The 20,807-nt window shown below is 40.2% G+C and overlaps 1 protein-coding gene across 2 annotated transcripts in view; it reads right to left on the reverse strand.

Moving 5' to 3' along the window:
* The window catches only part of VSNL1 (visinin like 1), a 101,010-nt gene extending 81,097 nt beyond the window's left edge, over positions 1 to 19,913 (reverse strand). The window contains exon 1 of one of the 2 annotated variants that reach the window (XM_080814181.1): positions 19,776 to 19,913. The gene's annotated coding sequence lies outside the window, so the exon portion shown is untranslated. Of the gene's footprint in view, positions 1 to 17,856; positions 18,124 to 19,775 lie in introns of those variants that run through there. The other variant, XM_080814180.1, reaches the window with a different exon arrangement.
* Between the last annotated feature and the right edge of the window lie 894 nt (positions 19,914 to 20,807).

Genomic DNA, 20,807 nt, shown 5'->3' on the forward strand with positions numbered 1-20,807 from the left:
GATACATTTTCCAGACCTAACTGAAATCCTTTCTGAAGCAGGGAAGACGACTAGATAAAAGAAAACGGAGAAGAGCGGGCGGGACTCTGGAAAAACACTTGAGGTAATGAAAGGAATTGAATTGGTTTGAAAAAGGAAGACTTAGAAGAGGGTAAATCTTACCTATATTAGCATGACAACTATGTAAAAAATAAGCATATAAAAAAGAGGCCAGAAAGAAAAATGCCAAATAATCACATTAGCTTTGAATATTAGGAGGATGATTTTTATGTCTTTCTACTGTAACAGTCTCCCATGTTGCCCTGAAGACAGTGTATTGTGTAACACATGTAGGTGAGGTACCAGAATTAATTTTGTCATGAAATAATTTCCTTCTCCCTTCATCCCATCTTCTTGGTTATACGTTGCCCGACATACTAAATGTATCAGTTATGAATATGTCCCATCTCTTCTTTGAGCTGCAGTGGCCCTATCCATACTTCATATTCAGGAAAGTAGAGTTAAGTTGCTTTGAGGCAGAAATGGCCTACAAATCCAATCAAAGCTGGGTCACTGACCCAAAAGAGGCACAACCCAGGCCAGCTGATGAAGCTGGATGGTGGGAAGGGCTTGCACACAGAGATGGAAGTCATCAGACTTGCTCTTTCACAGATTTGAATGGAAGACGGATGGTACCAGACACCTCATCAATAGTGAATGCAGAGCTAAACTACAGAGAGAAGCTGATGGGCTATGCATAGAGAGAGGAGCATCTCGGATCCCAAAGATCAAGAAAAGGAAGTAGCGGCAAATCCCTAGAGTTATTGCTGGTTCCTGAAGGTTCTGTAGGTCTTGGTCTCATGTTTATCCTTAAAATAAGCCTCCTTTGTATAATATTATTCAGAGGAAGATAAAACCGCTTTAATGCAGTGTATGCCCTCACTGGAGACAGACTCTAGGTTCTACACCTAGGGCCCAACTTAAGCCAGAACAGACGGAATACCTGTTTACACAATCCCAATATCCTGTCTAAATGCCATCACTGGGGAGCAAAAGTTTATTCTTTGATTTCTAAAGACTGTGCAATTCTCAAAGAGACCATGTTAACATTAGCTTTGTTTCTTATTTGAAATTTAAAAAAAAAAAAGTTTATGGTCATCTGAAAGATTAAATTTGGTCTGTGGCTTTGAAAAGTGAAGTCTGGAGGTGGGAGAATTCACTTAGCTATTCAAAAGGGTCTGTGAGTGGGTATGAATACCAGCCTTGGAAACTGAATAGTGTATCTTTCATATAACATTGCATTATTTTTCAAATGTGTGTCAATGCTATTGCTATTAATAATGTAAACTTTAAATGTGAATTTTAAACATTGTTGAATTCAAAGTAGTTATTTGTTGCAATGGGTTCTTTCAAAGCAGCTAAGAATGAAATTATACTTACTAACCTTGGGAGCTTGAAAAAGTTGTTGGCATTGAAGAGAAGTTCCAGAATTATAAATAGTGGTGGAAAAGATTAGGACACCTAATACAACCTGTATAGACTGGAGAAAACCTCAATAGGTTTGAAATGAAACACAACAGACTCCAATAGTAACTCCATAAGCTGAGCATATTGCAGACCCCAATGACTGGGTGAGAGGGTTTGTTTTATTCTGATGAGTATACCTATTTAGAACAAGGTAAAGGGGTGTCATTTTCTTGATTAACTTCCAGACTGCATTTTTAAGAGTCACAAAAAAAGAATAGATACTTGGCATCGGTTTCCTTTTTTTTTTTAATTTTTTTAATTAACATATAATGTATTATTAGCCTCAGGGGTAACAGGTCTGTGAATCGCCAGGTTTACACACTTCATAGCACTCACCGTAGCACATACCTTCCCCAATGTCCATAACCCAACCACCCTCTCCCTACTTGGCATAGGTTTTCTATCTGAAGATTTGTACCGTTATCAACCTAGTTGCTCACGAACACAGTTCTCTCCTTGTCTTCACAAATATAGTCATGTTCCTGTATGAATTACCTGCTAAACATCTCCCAGAATCTATGCTGCACCATTTTAGAACAAGCCAATATCACCTATGACTCCTCACCTGGGTACTACAACTGCTTCCAAACTGGTCTCCTAATTCATTCTCCAGGAAGATCATTTGACAATTCAAGTCTGATCAAGCCACGCCCTTTTAAAAATCTTCAATAGCTTCTCACTGCTCTTAGGATGCAGTAACAAAAAGAAAAAAAAAAAATCCTAACATTCCTTGTAAGATTCATGGCAACCTGGAACCTGGCTGCTTGCTACTAATTCTGCAGCCTCATCTAATGCCACTCGTCAGTTTCTCACCGGGTTCACTGTCAAATCATGCACATGATATGACCCATGAGTGGAGCACTCTTTCTGTGAGCCTCTCTTCACCTGGCTAACCTCCACCCCCACTTAGGATCCAAGCATAAATCTCATTTTGACTCTGTCCTGGATTCCTTGGACTAAGTCTCTTTGTTATGCATGCCCAAAGGAACATAATCTTCCCTTTTTTCCAGGCTGATCAGTTTTTAATCACCTGTTTGTCCTGCCTTTCCATACCATAAGCTCCAGAAGAGAGTCTTTTTGCTTCTAAATGTTTCCAGGACAGGGTTTGGCCCATAATAAGCGCTCAAAGTCTGTTAAACTGGATTAATCAGTTCAGGTTTTTTGAGCTGGATTTTAACTGTCATATTCTTTTTTTTTTTTTTTAAGATTTTATTTATTTATTTCACAGACAGAGATCACGAGTAGGCAGAGAGGCAGGCAGAGAGAGAGGGAGAAGCAGGCTCCCTGCCGAGCAGAGAGCCTGATGTGGGGCTCGATCCCAGGACCCTGGGATCATGACCTGAGCTGAAGACAGAGGCTTTAACCCACTGAGCCACCCAGGCGCCCCTGTCATATTCTTACAGAAGAAATTTTGAGCCCCAAAGAGACAACCTCAGAAACCTATTGAAAACAAATTTGCTCTTCCATGTCCAAACTTTCTTAGTATATAATCTATACTTCTTGTAGTGAAGTATCCCATTCTACTGTCATATTTTAATCTAAAACTCAGCTGTGAACCAGGCATCATGATCCAGATACAGAAACTTGTCTTCTGAAGTTTACTAAAATATACTGCACGTTTCCATGTTAATGACATCTTTTAACATAATGACATCTTTTATGCAATCAAATATGCCTACTCTTTTATGGTTTCTTGATTGCTTATTTCCTACTATGTCTAGGTTACAAATACATCACCTGGATTTTCCTCTAAATCTTAAAAAAAAATTGAAGGCTTTACTCTATCTGGAATACATTTTATATAGTGTGAGATAGGGATCCAAATTTCTTTTTTTCTAAGTTGTGCCAGTGCCATTTATAAAATAAACTACGCTATTCCCACTAAATTAAAATGGCACTTTTGTTGGTAATTGAAGACAAAAAGTGAGATATCTTTGTAGAATTTTTACTTTGTTCCACTGGTCTGTTTGCCTGTTCCTATGCTTATTCCATATTAATTTGACTATAATGTTTGTATGTTCTAACATCTGGTAATGCAGGACTACACTGACTATTCATTTTAATACTTTTCATGACTATTCAATTTTGAGAATGTAGTGTTCCAGATAAACTTTAAAACCAGGTTAAACAATATAAATGATGACTATAGTAAAAAAAAAAACCCTGTGACATTATAATTATTATATATTACATAAATATGATGTGTCCATATTATCTTTTCATTTATTATCATATTTTCTGTTCTTCAGTAAGATTTTTTAGTTATGCTCCACAAGGCACTTTGCCTTTCTTATAATTTTTAATCTTAAATATTTTATCACCTTAGTTGCTATTATATATAGAATATTTTTTCCACTTTTCAATTTCTGAATTTTTTTGATAGACTAAAAGAAAAGACTATTTTTGTAATTTAATTCACTTCCAAACTCCTTATCAAATATTCGCTATTTTTTATTTTTACTCCAGTCTTCCAATTTTCTCTATATATAGTCAGCAAAAAATAATAATTTAGTCTTTTTCCAATATTTATTTAGCTTATTTCATTTTCTTATCATATAGCTTTTGCACAAATAAAGAATAGAAGTATTTAACCTTTTCTGAGACAAGGCAAGATATAAACATATAGACACAAATCTGCATCTATTCCTGAGAAATTGACTCCTTGCTAGATTTTTGCTGTACAGAATGTCTTTAAAATTCTGAAAATGTAAGAGATTTCCCTATGAGATTCAGTACTAGTAGATAGAGCTGGAAGGATGTTAGAGACATTCTAGCCTTATCCTACTCTTCTTACCTATAAGGAAACTAACGCCCACCAAGAGAAGGTGATTTGATCAAGATGAAAACCTAGAAGTAAAGCTCAGGCAAGAATATAAAGATTTTATGGTCCCTGAGACAATGTTCCTCGTAAAAGTCTTGGTGATTAGAACCTTAAACATGAATTTAAGACATTATTATTTTTGTGCTGATTTTTAATATTATATTATATTGTTTTTATATTACAACTATAACTAAAGGACAATTTAAAAATCTAAATTAAAATTTTTTTCAAGATTTTTATTTATTTGATAGAGAGAGAGAAAGAGCATAAGAAGGGGGAGGGCCAGAGGGAGAAACAGACTTGCTGCTGAGCAGGGAGCCCAAGACGAGACTCAGTCCTGGGACTCCATGATCATGACCTGAGCCGAAGTCAGTCACCTAACCAACTGAGCCATCCAGGCGTCCTCTAAATTAAAGTATTTATTAAAATTTTAAATTTTTGTTACAGCTAGTTTCCAGTTTGCCTCAAGATTCATTTCCTTCTTTTACCCCAGTGATAAAACCCCTAATTTTTAGCAGTAGTTTTGCTGAATGGGACTAAACTCTGGTCAATGGCACATATATCAATTTTGGGTATGGCACAGGGAAGTCCTTGAAAGGGAAGGGGTATGTTCTTCATCACCCCTTCCCTTTCAAGGACTTCCCTTCCTACTTCTAACTGATGGAGGCTGCAACCATATTGGACCATGAAATGGAAGCCACACGCTAAGAAGGGCAGGGGTAAAAGGTAGAAGGAGTCTAAGTCCTTGAGATTTTGTGAAGCCCCTTATCAGCCCTGGACTGCTTACTTCTGGATTTATTTGTATGGGTGAGAAGTAAGTTCTCTTATTTAAGCCCTCGTTATTTGGGATTTTCTATCATTTTAAGCTGGATCTAATACTAACTGTAAAGTAAATTACAAGGTAGAACAACAAAAGTGTAAATGCAGTATCTTAAAGATGATCTCTAAGTTCTGGCTCAAAGAACAAAGAAGAAAAGAAACAAAGCATAACAGACGTTTGATATCAGAATTCTGATTATCGGGCTGCTTGGGTGGCTCAGAGCGTTAGGTGTCTGCCATCAGTTCAGGTTGTGATCCCAGAGTCCTGGGATAGAGCCTGGCATCATCAGGCTCCCCAGTCCCCAGTCCCTTTCTCCCTCTGCCCCTCCTCTGCACATGCTCTCTTCTCTCTCTCTCTCTCTCTCTCTCAAATAAATAAAATCTTAAAAAAAAAAAAAAGAATTCTGATTATGGTCTCAAGAGCTTTGAATTTAAAATAATTATCATAATAATACTAATGATAATAATAATAATAGTTGTGTATTGAGTACTGCAAGCAGACAGTGGGAAGCAATCAGGAAAAGAGCTCTAATGTCAGTCTCTGCTGTTGCCACTTATTGTTATGTGATTGTGGGCTTGTCACTTGCTGTTTCTAAGTCTCCATTTCCTCATCTCTATAATGGGGACAATAAAAATTCTTAGCAAAGGGGCACCTGGGTGGCTCAGTTGTTTAAGTGTCTGACTTCATCTCAGGTTATGATCTCGGGGTCCTGGGATTGAGCCCTAAATTGGGCTCCCCACTCAGCGGGGGTCTGCTTCTCTCTTTCCCTCTGCTCCATTCTGCACTTGGGCACTCTCTCAAATAAATAAATAAAATCTTTAAAAAAAAAAATTCTTAGCATGAGTTGTGAGCATCAGATGAATACATGCATGTAATTAAGTCAATATAACTTAACCGTATGTAGTATTATTGATTAAAAACACCATTACTACTCACCTCTAAAATCCATCAAATGATAACTATGTGGCAATATTTATAATTTAATCAGGAGGATAATACTGCCACATAGGTATCATTATCTAAATGTCATAGATAGAATGATTCATATAATTCAGAATAATTTGTGACACAGCCTGATTACAAAATCCATATTTCTTTTCACAACATCAGGCTAATCTTATTTGATCAAGATTCTATAACCTTTTAAAACGTTATGTCAGATACATGAATTTGAAAGTGTTTTCCTGCCAGTACCACATACTTTGTTTCCTGCTCCCTCCATCAATAATGGCATCCCTGCTCCCCTTTGCTCATTGTCTAGCTAATTCCTTCTCTTGACATCTCAGAAATTAGCCTATCTCCAATTCTTACCATATGGAGATTTGGGTTCTGTGTGCCCCAGAAGTGTAACCATAGTTCTCTATGCTCCTCCCATGATGATTCTTATCAGACCATCAATTATTGGTCTCCACTGCTGAAATGTGAGTGCTGAGAGGGCGCAAACAATGTCTTATATCCTCAAGGTACATAGTAAGTGTTCAATAAACACTTGTTGAATAAATGAAAACCACATTTAACTTAATGGAATTACAGAAACATTTAAGCATGTTTAAAGACCCAAATATGTATACCACTTGAAAGCAGCCAAGGGTTTGGCAAAAGCACTGGACACACAGGTGCTTGCAGATTTCTCTGTCTGGAAACTGTCCTAGTGAACAATGCATCACAGCGTGGTTCTCTTGGAGATGTACTGCCGTCAAAAGCTTTGTTGTTGTCCTCATTATTGGGGACCTTGTGAATCATGGATAAAGTAGGAGATGCTGAAACCTGGGAGCAAGGCCTACTCTCCTGTTCTCAAGGAGAAATGCAGTAGTCATCGCCTTCTCAAGGCCCAGCAGCTATAACCACATCTTAGTAGCAATCCCAGGAGGCTGAGTTGGAAATCTAGATCTCACTGGATTTCCCTGGAATCTATTCAAACAGCTCAAAATAGGTCTTCCTGTCACATTTTCTTATAGTATCATGTATTTTCTTCCATTGTACCCAATCTTATTTGTAATTTTGTGTTATTTTGTGGTTATCTGTTTAATATATGTTTCTCTAGCTAGACTCTGAGCTCTATCAGGGCAGAGATTATGGCCATTTTAGTTTACCTCATATATCGAGTACTAGGCAAATGACAGATATGCAACAGGTATTTGTTGCAAGAATGAATGCATTGATAACATAGATAGTAGCAACATAGTGAATACAAAAACAACAGGGTAAAGCAGGTAGAAAGGGCGCAGATCTGTATTTGATCTTAGAGCTATCACTTACAAACCTCATGACTTTAGGCAAATTCTCTAATCCTTGTGCCAATTTCCTGGTCTAAAGTAGAGCTATCTACTTTTTTTTTGGATTGTTGTGAAAATGAATGAGTTAATATACAAGTAAAGCAAAGAACCTGGCAGAGCCCTTCACACAGAGAGATGGGATGTGCCACGCAAGTTTCCAAACACTGCACACCTCAGAAAGCATCTCCTCTTTACCCTTCCTTGCTGGATTAACTGTGAGGAGTTGCAAAGCCCCTGAATATCATAAGGTATAGACTATATTGTTCATAGCTTGTGTTTTATACCCTAAGAAACTGACACCCATATTTATTTTCACACGAAGAAATGAAAACTCAGAAAAGTTTAAGTAATTTTTCCGGGAATTCACATGAATGATGACTATAACTTGTGATGTCTCCTAGTTTTATTTTATTTCTTTAAGGATTTATTGATTTATTTATTTGACAGACAGAGATCTCAAGTAGGCAGAGAGGCAGGCAGAGAGAGAGGAGAAGCAGGCTCCCGGCTGAGCAGAGAGCCCTATGCAGGGCTCGATCCCAGGACCCTGGGATCATGACCCGAGCCAAAGGCAGAGGCTTTAAGCCACTGAGCCACCCAGGTGCCCCTGCCTCCCAGTTTTATAGGCATTCCATTACGTAGTTCCTCTCATGTCCTTCTAAAGCAGCTTTACCAGCTGGGTTCCTCAGAAGACACTGAGTTGGTAGCCAGCATAATTTAACAAAAGCTCCTGAGCAAACTTTGGAAACAAGGCCAAACAAATCTCAACAACTACCAGGTTCTCTACAAGAGGAACACTCAGACTCAATTCACACGTGCACTAGGAATATCTGAAAGTGGGATGGAGGAAGCGTTATGTCCCTCAAAAAAAGTTTCCACAAAACTCTTCGAGGGGCGATAACTATCAGGGTCGTTGAAATATTTCTCTAAAGAGACAAAGTTGAAAATGTCCTTACTTACAAAATTTAAACCACCTTCCCTTTCAACTCTGCCATCTCACCGAGAATGAGCAAACTTTCAATAGGCCTTTCTTTTAATACCTTTTCCTAAGTCCTGATTTGTTCTAAAGCTATTTGCTCTTAAATATTTTGCTTAAAAATGTGAAACGATTGATGACAGTACTTGGACTCATTGTATACGCACGTATGTGTGTGTGTATGTGCAGTACTCCCTCATCTCTGCTTTGAGAACCATTCTCTGCTCTCAGCCAATGTGCGTTAGTGCGCTCTTCTACAAACACCCAACAAATGAAGGCTCTGATAGGCTAATCCTGATTCAAACGTATTCTGCAACATTTATTGCATGTGCCACTAACGCTTCCCCTTCTGCCATAAACTGGGTGTTATTTGATGGACATTTATTTGACGGACAACAGATGGACTAAGTGATAATACTAGACTCGGCCAAAGAAGTGAAGTAAGGGTGTCATGGGAATGTGTCGCAGGTGCTGGAGGCACCTCAGAGCAAAAGGTGAAGGAAAGAGAGGATTAAGGGCAGGAGACAATTAAACACTGGCAGACGTCCTCTGACATTATTTACGAAGCATGCCATAAGTCACTGGCGTGGGAAGGATTGTTCATTAACCGAACGTTAGTCATTGGAAGCTGGGGGAGCTTGAGCAGGAGGCATGTCTGAAGTAAATGGAAGAGCTTCCCAAACAGATGCAGAGCCCTGGTCTAAGCTAAGAAGCTGACTCAGTTAGGATACTTTTTCTAGGACCATATTCACTATGCTCCCTGGGATATGTGGGTATTAGCTACTATGTAACTACCAGCGAATTAGAACACATACGCTTAGAAAGAGCAGAACATAGAACGGGCGACTAAGATAAATGATGAAATGCAGACCGAGGAGGATGGCAGGAGGAAAGGTAGAGGTCCAGAGTGGGAGAAGAATGATTACTCTGTGCTAAGCTCTTTTAGGTGGTATGTGTGTATGTGTATATATATGTATGTATGCATATGTGTGTGTGTGTATGCATACCTGTATATACACATATATATGGTCTTCAACAACCCTATAAAGCAAATATTTTATTCCCATTTCACAAGTGAGAAAATGAGCCCCCCCAAATTAATTAGGACCAAAATTCCTACCCAGTTCTATGAATCATCCAGGACTCCTACTACACAAAAGAGCCTCAGAATGTATGAATAACTTTTATAGATTTCAAAGGGAGAAAAGGATGTTCTTTTTTAAAACACGGGTTAGAAATATATTTGAAATTCCCTGGTAAATGAAGCAGGAAATATGGGGAGAGGAGAGAAAAAGCTGAGGAGAAGAAAAATGGGTCTTAGAAGAGCTAAAGAAAAGAAAACCATTTTGGATTTGTGTGTGTGTGTGTGTGTGTGTGTGTGTGCGCGCAGAAGGGTTAGAATCAAGTTTTCAGCTCAGTAGTTAAGAAGGCTTGGGAGATAACACTTTCCTTATCATAAAAGCCCTGGGAAGAAAGAATGAAAGAATAGATCACATAAAAGTCCTCCCACAGACAGGCATTGAAAGGTAAGTCATGAAATTAGTTTGAATTATAAGGGAGGTGAGGGGAGAGTATTAGAAATTCCTTTTTTGGAAGGTAATAAAGGATAGAAGTATGATAGTATGATATTTAAATCAAAAGGCGGGGCGCTCTTGAAATGTTTTTGTTCAAGTCCTATGATTGGTTGGAGGCTTGAGTGGGAGACAAGGGTCACATCGTTCAGTTATTGTAGCATTCCCTGTATCCCCAAAAAATACATTCCAAGACCACCAAGGAATGCCTGAAACTTCAGATAGGACTGAACCTTATACATACTATGGTTTTTCCTATATATACATACCTATAGTGAAGTTTAATTTATCAGTTAGGCATAGTAAGAGATTAACAAGGGTAAGTAATAATAAAATAGAATAGTTATAACAATATACTGTCATAAAAGTTATGTGAATGTGGCTTCCCTTTTTCTCAAAATATCTCATTGTACTGTACGGATCCTTCTTGTGATGCCGGAGCTGATAAAATGCTTGCATAATGAGATGAAGTGGGGTGAGTGATGGAGGCATGTGATTTAGCATTAGCCTACTGTTGGTCTTCTGACCACTCATCAGGAGGAGAACCAGCTTCTGGACCTGGGTTGACCAGGGGTAACTGTACCTGTGTAGAGCGAAACTGCAGATAAGGGGAGACAAGTGGACCTTGAAAAATAATACATGGTCTTAAAATAGATTCAATAAGTTAACAAATGTAAAAATGTGCTATTAGTTCCATATTCTTTGGGTCCAATTATATGCTGGTATTATACGGCAGGGGGATGATAGTAAAGAAAAGGTCTAATGGCAAAGAGGTGCACTGAAAGAAAGAATGAGAAAAATGTTAGTTTGAGGTGTCAGTGTAGGCTTTTCTTCCAGAAACTCTCTTTTCTGTGCATCCAGGCCACCTTTCTATTTCACTTGACTTAGTGAATTGCTTTTATCTGTCTTCCTAGGCATAAATTCCATCAAGGCTGGGATTGTATCTTATTTAATGTTGATTCCACAGTGACAACACTGTGCTTGGCACGTTCACTCCCTAGACACTTGTTTTACAAGGTAGGCTAGGCACTGTCGAATGTTCACTGCTTTCCATAGCTCGATACCTCCCTTAGAGATTCCACAACGAATGTGGGTTCTACTACAATTCAAGAGAATAAAATGGTTTCAGAACACTTGATTTCCGAGGAAAGGAATGATAGTAACTATCATTTACTGCATTTTCACAAATGAAACATTATATATTTATATATGTAGTCTTTCATGTTCTGTTCAAGAATCCTGTGAATTACTGTTTTAAATGGAAACTGAGGCAGAGAGTTTGAACCACTTATACAAGGTCATTGAACTAATAACCTGTGGAACTGGGGTTTTATCTAAGGGTATCAAGCTTGAAAACTCTGATACACATTTCCTACCCTACTTTCTTTTGAGCCAGTTAAAACCTTGGAGAGGGCTGAGGAATTCTCCCATTCACAAACTAAGAATGCGTAAAGATTAAATGGATGATTTTCATCTCTTTGAGGAAGGAATACCTTTATAAACATTTAAAAGAAAAGCTAAAATTTTGTATAGAATTTAAACTGATTTCACAAGGTCTTTTTTATTTTGTATAGAATTTCCTATATTAGCAAGAAACAAACATCAAATGTCTTCAGTATAAATTTCAAAACTCTTGAATTTCTGGAATAAACAAAATTGATGGTCTTCCATTAACTCATAACACCAATTGCCAAAGGATTCCAACAAATAGAAATTGTTAACTGAAAGTCGCACTTGCATGGCACTATTCGGGACATTAAAATAAAATAAATTAATAAGCATGTTAGCTTTATTGGTAATGCTTTATAAGCCTTCAATGAGACATTTCACTCATAATTTAGGATTGGGTTTCAAGAAATCAGAAATAAACACACTAATCACAAATTAATAAAACCAACACAAAATATAAAATACCAAGGACTCCTGTAGCACCACAGTCTACTATTTTAAGAATCTCCTATTGCAATAAAATATGAAACAACAAAAATATTAGGGTCTAGCTATTTGGGTTAGAAAAAAAATCCACCCTAGCTCCAAAGCACATTTAACATGTTAATCATTTGCAAAAATCTATTTACATTCAGCTCCTCAAAAGCTCATTGTCTTTCAGAGTCTAAGCGATAATAAAATCCAAACAAAGGAGAGAAAAAAAAAATATTTAAACTGAAAGATTTCCATTTTCGGAAAAGTCCTTATATGAGCAAGAATAAAGAAAAACCAAATTCACTCTATAGATCTGTAATAACTGCAAGTAAATTTAACCAATATGTTAACACTTTGCCTTTTATGAGTAATACTTCATAAAAATGAAATCATTTTAATTAAGAGAGCCCTACTTTCTATAAAAAGTTCGGCAATTATTGTATCACATATATTGAGCTTGAAGGCCAGTCGGTGAATGAGAGTGCTCCAAGTCTTAAGGGTAATTTAGAACAAAAGGAAATAGATTGTTGACCTGAAAATAATCCAACAAATGGTTATAAGTGCAGTGCATTGTCTTAAAAAAAAAAAATAAACAGTTGGTGGTTACCCAGCAGGTCATCTGTGCTACAAGCACAGTGAAGTAAGGCAGTAGAGAAATCCAGAGAAAGCATAAGAATCATGACAAATTATCCAACTTGTTTGCTTTAAGTTAGCTGGTAAGGGTATAGAACATCTCCTTAATGTATTCACAGGCACCTTGTTATTAAAGTGTCAAACCTCTGTGAGGATTCTTGACTAATTTGCTATTCCATTTCTGTTTCATTCATTAAGTAGTTTCTGAAGCACCCCCAGGATCCCCATTTGTGAAGTTCTCAATGAACCAGCCTGGGAGAAACTCAAACTATTTTGACTCACTTAAGGGAGCATAAATTATCTTTAGAAACAAACTGTAAATGAGGACTGTACCGTTGTGGTCCCTTCACAGTGTGAACATGTTAACCTAATTCCATAGCACAAGAGACCCGTAATTCCATAGCACAAGATACTATGGTACACATAGCCACCACAGTCTGGGTTTAGATTTCCTTCTTGACCTGTTAATATCAGTTCTTGAAAATAGGTAAAAATAATTTATATTTTGACTTATTAAGATATAGAAGGAGGAGTGCCTATGTGGCTCAGTCAGTTGGGTATCTGACTTGTGGTTTTAGTTCAGGTAGTGGTCCTGAGATCTAGCCACAAGATAGAGACACACACATAGTCGGACTCCACACTCAAAGGGGACTCTGGTTGGGATTCTCTCTCATTCTCTGCCCCTCCACCCACTTGAGTGCTCTCTCTCTCTAAAATAAATAAATAAATAATAAATCTTAAAAAAAAAAAGATCAACAGAAAAATATTCATGGATTAAAATGAATTCTTAAAGATGTTATTATAGTGCTTTTATATTTTTAGTGAGAACAAATTATATAATAACCTTTAACCTACTTTTCCTTTTAGTAACATAATAATATTGAAAGCAATGTAAGTTGTGCATATTTTTAGTCAAAATAATTTAATTTCTTGATGTAATTAACAAGGTGCATACAACTGATTCTTGGAACAAATATTAAATATATTTGACATATGTTAATATCTACTATAGAATATCTACTATAAAAGACATTGTACAAATTTTATGGAAATATGAAAAGGGTCATTGAAATCTCTGCCCTTGTGGGCTGTGCTATGATATTGTAGATATGTCTTTGAGATGAAAATGCTCCTTGATATACTGCACTTTTTATGTGTTGGAGAGACGGATTAAGTAATTTATATGGATCCCATCAAGTTCCTTTACTCTATTAGTTACATGAATTAACCACTGGGACAGTAGAAATACCAATTGTTAACTTATTTGTGTACCATTTGATACTTTTGGAAAATTGATACATTTATACCTACTAAATGTAATTGAGATGGACATTGTTAATTTCAACCTTAGACTAAACTGAATGTGATCCATTTTTTAAGAAAAACCGTCCAGGGGCGCCTAGGTGGCTCAGTGGGTTAAAGCCTCTGCCTTCGGCTCGGGTCATGATCCCAGGGTCCTTGGATCGAGCCCCGCATCGGGCTCTCTGCTCAGCAGGGAGCCTGCTTCCTCCTCTCTCTGCCTGTCTCTCTGCCTACTTGTGATCTCTCTCTGTCAAATAAATAAATAAAAATCTTTAAAAAAAAAAAAAAGAAAGAAAAACCGTCCAATGTTCCTAAATATTTACTAATCTAAGGAGCATAGATAACACTCAATACAAAGAAAAAGATCTGCAGAATGACATTAAAAGGTATTACTCTCCTGAATTAGGTCACTTGTTTGATATTGACATTATACTGTCATTTTATGAAACTCCCCAAGGAGCTCCTCAGCAATGTTTGGAATCCAAACCTATATGCAACCCCGACAGAAAATCTATAGCTTGCATGGGACAACATTTCTAAACGTGTTATCCCATTACAGATGAGATTCACAGCATAGCAAATGAAAGCTGGGCACTTAGCAACTGCGAGTCTCTGCCTAGGCTACCTGGTGTTCAGAACAGTCTGGCCATGACTATTTTCAGAACGGGATAGTAAGACCAGGTGACATTTGTTAGAGACAGACTCTACCCAAGACGGAGCTCAACCCAATTTGGCAAAGGTTTACCATGAAGGGAAGGGTTAAATTAAATTGTTAATTGGTGGGGTCCCTGGCTGGCTCAGTTAGTAGAGCATGTGACTCTTGATCTCAGGGTCCTAGGTTCAAGCCCCACGCTGGAGGTAGAGATTACTTAAAATAAATAAAATTTTTAAACACTTGTAAATTTTTGAATGTTGAGAAACTCACCTCCATGCTTCCACAAAAACTTCTAAGAGTATTTAACTCATCTTTCAAATGAAAAAGAAACTCAGACTGTCTTCCTCAAGCCTTCCCTAATGCTTCAGCTTTTCGCAGGTAGAAATTCCTGGCATTCCCCTGATGGGGCCATCTGTGGTGGCTGTGCTATCTTTCTGAGGGTGTGGGAGATTACATGTTTCAAAAAGGAACAGGAGGGCTTGGATTATCTTTAAAAGGCCTAGAGCTTTACTGTCTTGGCATTCGGGAGAGAAAATGAGGGAGAAACCGAAAGACTGAGAGGGAAAAAAATAAATAAATAAATAAAAAGAAGGAACGAAAAGAAGGCCCAGGTAGGCAGGTAGGGTTGCCTGCTTTGCAGTTTCAGTGCCGCAAAACAGAGGGAAGCTGTGCAAGTACTTTCTGAGCCCTAAAGCCTTTGCAAGCGACACTGCTGTCCTCTCTAGCGCCCACTTCAGGCTGAGCTGCTCCCGCCTTCTTCTTTCAGTCTTCCTGCCCCCCACCCCTCCCCTTCTCTGCAGGTGGCTGCATCTGGAGGATTTCCATGAAGGCTGGGGAGGGTTAGGCATCTTGGATTTGGCTTCTGCCTTCTAGGAGCCAGAGGAGAGCTGGCAGAACCCATTGTGTGTTCACACTGCAGCTGCCTCACTCCGGTAGGTCGCAGGCCCTGCAGCTGCAGCAGTTTTGGAAGATGCAAGATGGGCAGAGGAGTGAGGATGGTGCCTGCAGTGTCTTAGAAGGCTGGAGTCCATTAAGGATGAGAGCATGGAGGAGATGGAGGGGGGCCGGCCAGTGCTCAAACAGCTCAGTTCACTCAAAAAAAAAAAAAAAAAAAAAAAATCCAAGGATTCCAAACAAATTTACTGACATGCAGAGGAGGCCAGGAAGGCCATGTTAAACATTGAATAAGATGGATATGTTGGAAGGGAGGGACAATAGGAAAGAGACAGAAAGCGGCCTTACAAGAAAGGAGAAATGATGTAGTGTGAAAAGGAATCCTTGGGATTCTCTTGAAAGATGTGCTGGGGACCAGACAATTGTTTATTTGAAGACTTTAGCAATGTCACTGAGGATGCTAAAAGTGTAGGGAGAAGGGAACATTCCCACTCCCCATTACTCTGTAATTGTTTATTTCATAGACTAGAAGTTAATTGATTCTTCTAAGCTCCATGGTGCGGGGCCTCAGTTTCCTCATCTGTAAAATAAGGGGTTTGGACTAGATGCTTTTGAACGTCTCTGCCTGATGTGACTGTCAGCCTACAAGCCAGGGTATCTGATACTAAACATCTCTGAATTTTAGTGCCAGATTCCCCATTCTTCCTGCACTACCCATTTATCAATGCAGTGTAACAACACCTGCACCATTCATGAAGCAGAATCCAACTCGCAGTGATGACCGGGAGAATGGTTCAATTATGACAAGAGATTGATCCTTCTGCCCTAAGTAAGGAAGGGAAGAACCAGTGATTTACATTTTGGGTTTCCAAGGAGAGAATATTCTCGAATTTTTTATTTCAAATTTTATCCATTGTAAATTACAAATTCCTTTGAGGTGTTTGAAATATGTGGACTGCCGAAAGGGCTGAGGGGCTAAATAATGAACTGCCTTATTTAAAGGAAAATTTATGTCATTACAGAAATCGAATCTGCTTTTTCCATGGAAATCCAACTCACACTGGCCATGCTCTTCTCTTGTCTGCCTACCTCATGCCATTCTGCCAGCTGCTTCAGTGCAGCATTTTCTGGAGTTATTAAACACCCCAGCTTCATGAGAGTACACTTACGGGTGAAGTATACAGTGATGCAGGACCCCCCCCCCACCACCACCACTACCATACATATGTAAGCAGTTCAGATGATATTGGGGATAAAATATGTTTTCACAAGAGTTTCCTTTTTAATTTGTCTCAACCTGAAATTCCTTTACTTTTTTAAAGAATTAATATGTAGAAATATAACTCCTTCCCTCCTCTTGTCTTCAAGTGAGATGTGACACACAGATAGTATCCACTTGTGTTTTCTACACCCACTAGCATTTCCATTTCATTTTAGTCTCCAAAATATGGGCAGGAGCACAACTCTAGAAAAATGGATTCCCACTCTCCCATCTCACAGGGCACTGATCCGTGCAGTGCTCCGCACTTGTACGGAGCCTCACCATTTCCTCCAACCCCCAGCCACATTCACCAGTGCCCCTGGTTTCCAAAGGGGGTTTGACCTTGCAAAGACCCCGCTTCAGCTTCTGGGCAAGGAACAACCCATTTTAACTCAAAACACAAAACGACCTTTTCTCCTTTAAAGAAACACTACCAAATGTAACACATCTGGGCTTACATTTCTCAACCCTGTATACCAGAATGTGAACACGGGATGAAAAGGCAGGTAACTAGTTTGGCTCTGACAGTTCCCATTCAGAGGCTCTGAGACTCAGACTCTGTCGAAAACGGCTGACTATGTGATTGTACATCTTTCCCTTTTTGCCCATTCACCGTCATGACGAAAAATCAAAACCGAAAAATTATCTTCTCGTTTCTAAATACTAGGAAATGTGCTTCTTTTGCGCCTCGCTCCGTGGTTCTGAACACGAACATCCCGCTCGGAAACCAACGCTGATTTCCACACCGCATCTCGTCTACTCAGTTTCACTTAGCAAACACCTTCACTGCTCTTCCACGGTGAGAAAAATGGTGCCCCAGCCCCACGGATGACAGGTTGGTACTTGACTGCAACCGCTCAATAGTTTTATCAGCAACCGGAAAACTTCACAATCGCTCAATTAGCTACTTAAATCCGTGTAAGGAAATCTGCTTAGGCTTACACTAAAAAACCACCTCTGTTTCACCTATCTTAAATCCAGCCTAAGACAATCCCCCAAACACGCCGCATATAAACACTCCCCCTTCCCCCACCCCCATTATCCCAAAAGATCCCCCCGTTGACTGACAACACATTCAGATGGCCAGCATTAACCAAAGCCATTGCCACCATGCATTCAGAGGCATCTATGCAAAGTATGTGACAATAGCCAAAGCATCTCTCAGACAATTGGCTGTACTACACATGCAGAAAAGCAACGAAGATTGCATTTTCCACTTACAGTTATAGCGCTGCGCACGGTCACTTAACGAAAATGATAAAACTCAACAGTTCTTTATATATATATGTATAATTCAGATAAACGGTTAAGCCGTCTCTCTGTGCGGTTCTCTCGCGCTTTTTTTCTTTTTTCTTTTTCTTTTTGGCTCTGGAGCTCTAGGCTGCTTAAATCCCTCTTGGATCGCGCCTCGCAAGCCCAGCCGCCGCCGCAACAAGCTCGGGTAAGTCTCTGCTGCAGATTGGGAATCCCATAGAAAACCTAGGGTCCCTGGAGCTGGATGCGCAGGCGCGCGAGCCGCCGAGTCTCGAGGCACCCCCTCCCCTTCCCCTCCTCCCTCCTCCTCCAGCTCCGCAGCCCCAGCTTGGAGAGCTCTGGAGCCGGTGACCAAAAGCATTGGCATTGGCGCATGCTCAGTTGGAGGGGCTCGGAGTTCCCGCGGTGGATTCCATGTCTCCAGATTTTAGCAGAAACTCAAAAGGAAAGTACATAGGAAAAGAGAGCCAGACTACCGGAGCAGCCTGCACCTGGGCAGGCGGTAGGGAGAGCCCGTTGGGCTCACCACACCCCGCCGTTATGAAGTCTGATGATGAAGGCGAAGGCCAGAGATGGGGCACTTGGAGCCTTCTATTCCCCGCGCTCCCAGCCCTAGAGGGCCCTCGGCCCACCTTTTGTCAGGCTGGAAGGTGACGGAGAAAACTGCAGAAATCCTATTCTCGAGATGAAATTGTATCCCCAGCTAGCTCTGAGCATATGTACCCGGCTCCCTGTGAAGGAATGGTTATGGTGGCCACTTTTCCTGGGCCATTTCATCCGAGGGTCTTAACCTGGGAGTAGGGGGAGCCGGGCCTTCTCGTACCCCAGTGCCCAGGACGGTCCTGTCCAGAGAGGCTGGAGAAATGTATGTTGGAAGGACGCTGGGTCCGAGGTTTCTTGCCCTGTGTGACCTTGGGCAAATCATGCTAACCATCAAGGAACATTTAACCAGCGCCTGCAGTGTGCAGTTAATATATATATAATACATATGTATTATATATATATATATAATACATATGTGTGTATATATATACACACATACACACACACACACACACACACATATATATATATATATATATATTTTTTTTTTTTTTTTTTTTTTTTTTTAATACGCTCCGCAGGGTGAGGGGGTAGGGGATGGATGAGAGGGAATAACCCATCCTTGGAATACAGGGTTGAGAGCTTGGACTACGTGATATTATAAAGCCCCCTTTTGTGTCGGTTAAGGACGCCTGTGTTTGCTAGCCCTCCCCCTCTCCCCACTGTCCTGCCAAAGCCTAGAAGACTTGGCAAGGAGTAGTGCCCAGTAAATGTTTGGTCGCTTCCCTACCAGGAAAACAAGAATTCCCAGATGTTCCAACCCGATCAGCTTCTTCAAGTGTGTATGTTTGCACATTCATTCATTCATTCAACAATTATGCATTAACCAACTACTTACTATTGGCCACTATTTTGGGTATAAATGCAGTGAACAAAAGCCCATCATCAGATTTACATTCAGATGGGAGTTCTATTTTCTAGGAAGGGGAGTTCTGGGTTGGGGGCCACATTGAATATCTAGGTTCTCCTTAATTAGACACTTTTACAATTCCACACACCTTAGCACGTTCAGGAGAACTGCAGAGTTAATAAACCTTTTTGGTTCTGAGGACACCAAGAGCATCTCCCATGGCAGAAGGTCTCCAGACGGACAAATCTCCGTTGCCAGGAGGGAGCTACTCCTAGCTACCAAGTCGAGGAGTCCAGGTTGGGAGAACTTGAGGATACTTTAACCAACACCAGGAGAAACTCCACCCCACCAGTCTCTGGCACTGTTAAATGCTTATGCTCGGTGAGGACCCCCAGAGTGACACCTAAGCCGCAGCCTGACGCTCAAAGCTAACCTGGTCGGCCCGGAGCCCAGGAACGTGCTTTCCCGAACAGACGCCTCAGGAAGGTGGCGCAGAGCGGGGAAGCGCTCTCGGGACTCCCGGGACGAAGCTCGCAGAAGTCCCCTCCCGGCGGGGCTCCTTTCGCGGGGTGCTGGCGACCTCGGAAACCCGGAGCGCGGAGTCGCGCGGAACAGGGCGCGCGCCCGGGCGCGCTGCGGCAAGCCGAGCACAGTGAGAGTCTGGCGGCGGCCAGCTCCGCGCTCCCGGGCCGCAGTGCGCAGTGCGCAGCGGAGCCGGTCGGCGGATTCTTTCTGTTTCTTGGGATGGGGTGGGGTCAGAAGTCAGTTCTGGAGGGCCGTGGAGACGGCTTCCAAAGCTTTCAAAGTAATTTCTCGTCTTTTGTCCATTTCCCTCCTAAAGCATTTTACGCTGGGCTGTCTGGTTTCTCTCTAGAGAACAGCCTCCGCATTGCAATCTGCAGCAGCTGAAGGAAGGGGTCATGATGCCATTTCTCCGCGTGGAAGAGACGTGCCTATTGATTGCGCCCTGGCGGTCTCTTTCGTTTTGAGGTTCGGGTTTAGATAACTTACTTTCAACTTGTGCTTAGGAAAAAACGAAAACTGATACTTTAAACCTTGTTCTCTTGTAAGGGAGATTTGATTTAGATACGTGCGCTTTTGTGAAGCGGCTTTGTCTCAGTGGGCAGACAATGTTTAAAAAGTTTCATTTGCACTGAAGCATTGTTTGGCGTCCTTAATGCGGTATTTTAATTTTTGACCTCCAGCCATTATGCAACTTTATTTTCTTAAGCCCTAATGTTTTGTTGTCAATTTTTTTCTTTTTTTCTTTTTTCTTTTTCTTTCTTTTTTTTTTTTTTTTTTCCTGAGATGCCTTTTGGTCGAGTTTTCATGTGCTGCCTGAAATCACCATAGGGAAGCTAATTCTAAAAGATAACAAAGGAGTATTATCGTTTAAATTACAGAAAGCAGTTCCCCTCTTTAGGATGACAGAATGAATTGGAAAAGAGGAACGTGGTAGACGCTA

The sequence above is a fragment of the Martes martes genome (assembly GCF_963455335.1).
Source record: "Martes martes genome assembly, chromosome: 9".
In the NCBI taxonomy this organism is placed as follows: domain Eukaryota; kingdom Metazoa; phylum Chordata; class Mammalia; order Carnivora; family Mustelidae; genus Martes; species Martes martes.